Source organism: Silene latifolia, chromosome Y, assembly GCF_048544455.1.
Source record: "Silene latifolia isolate original U9 population chromosome Y, ASM4854445v1, whole genome shotgun sequence".
In the NCBI taxonomy this organism is placed as follows: Eukaryota; Viridiplantae; Streptophyta; class Magnoliopsida; order Caryophyllales; family Caryophyllaceae; genus Silene; species Silene latifolia.
This window is the reverse complement of record NC_133538.1, coordinates 475,541,536-475,543,321: the sequence shown is the minus strand read 5'-3', so window position 1 is coordinate 475,543,321 and position 1,786 is coordinate 475,541,536. Positions and strand designations below refer to the sequence as shown.

The 1,786-nt window shown below is 38.7% G+C and overlaps 1 non-coding gene across 1 annotated transcript; it reads left to right on the top strand.

The window, feature by feature from the left end:
- Window positions 1-412: 412 nt before the first annotated feature.
- On the top strand, window positions 413-519 carry LOC141635461 (small nucleolar RNA R71). The gene has a single exon (XR_012540150.1). It is a non-coding gene; the product is annotated as a small nucleolar RNA R71 (small nucleolar RNA).
- The last annotated feature ends 1,267 nt before the right edge of the window (window positions 520-1,786 follow it).

Below are 1,786 nucleotides of genomic sequence, written 5' to 3'. Positions count from 1 at the left end.
ATGTTCATTTATACCCCTACATTCATTTTGATCATGTCCCAAGGTTCCACAACTTTCACATACTCCATTTGGGATTGAGCATGATGCCATCATAGCATTGACATGTTGTTTGGGTGATTTGGAAGCTTCATCAAGCTTATCCATGGCCTTCTTAAACTTCAAATTGATGGTGTCGATATGAGCACTTAGTTGAGCACCCAATTGTGTAATGGAATCTACCTCATTCTTTCCTCCTCTGGTGGCCTTTCGAGGCCTACTATATTAGGAATTATAAACCGCCATCTCTTCGATTTTGGCCCATGTTTGGTTGTCATCAACTTCGGTAAACCTCCTATTGGATCCCATATTAAGCACATTGCGTGAGTCTTCATATAAGCCATTCCAAAATTGAAGAAAAAGGAACCACTCACTAAGTCCATGGTGTGGACAAGAACGAAGAGTATCCTTAAATCTCTCCCATGCTTCATATAATGATTCCTCATCCCTTTGCTTGAACCCGGTGATTTGGGCTCTCAACATGTTAGTATTCTCCGGAGGATAGAATTTCTTTTAGAAGGCAAGTGCTAACTTCTTCCACGAATCAATACCAAGGGTAGCCTTGTCTAGGCTCTTCAACCATTGTTTTGCGGTACCGATCAAGGAAAAAGGAAATAATACCCATCAGATTTGGTCTTGAGTAACTCCGATTTGAGAAATTGCATCACAATAGTCGCAAAAAGTCTCCAAATGTAAATGAGGATATTCACTAGGCATCCCTCCAAATTGAGTTCTCTCAACTAATTGTATGAATGCGGATTTGGCAATGAAATTATCGGTTAGATGTGGTGGTGTAGGAGTACCGTTTGGTAGGTTCTCCTCGGTTGGTACGGAATGCGATGAAAATTTAGGCATTTTAGGTTTATTTTGTGGTTGGTTTGGAATTGGGTTATCCTCTCCTTCTCTTGCAAAAGGGTTGACAAACTCAATGTTATTGGGTTGAATGTCCACAATCTCTCCAATACCCACAACTCTTGAAGTACCTCTAGCAACTCTTCAATTGTTGGTTAAGGTCCTTTCAATCTCGAAATTGATAGGTAATGGATTACCTTGTGATCTCCGAGTCATGCAAAATATCAAACAACTAGAAAACAATTAGAACAGCCTTGAGTAGATTGAGTTCCCCAAGGTAAAGAAAAACACAACTAAAAACAATTAACGAAAATTAAATCAATTGAACACCGTCCCCGGCAACGGCGCCGTTTTTGGTGTGTAGTTGTTATTGCTCGTTAAAGCCTCAACCAAAACAATATTTATATCTTTACAAACTACTCTTAGTAGAGCGATAAGTAAAGGTCGGATCCCGAGGGACGGGTATCGATTTATGATTTCAATTGCAAGTAGTTATGTCTTAAGGTGTCACAAATTTGGGTTAAGATGAGATGTAGTCTAAACTAATCAACAAGATGAATGTATATTAATGAAAACAAAGTAAAGAAATTAAAGGGGTTTGTAAACAAGTGATTAAGGGCACTAGGATGTCATGGGTTCATAAGGGAATCATGGAAATAGATCATACAAACATGTTCTCAAATAGAAGCAAACAACTTATTATTATGATGGAATCGAGTTAGTGTATATCTTACAATTCCTAGGAAGACTTAGGTCCCAGAGTCGAGTCGATCAAGACTTTACAACACCTACAAGTCGACTTAGTCTCTTCCTATTCAACTCTATGCATGGTCTAACAAGGCTTGAGTTGGCTTACATCTTACAAGCCTCATTGAAAAGATAAGAGATGGGTAAAAAA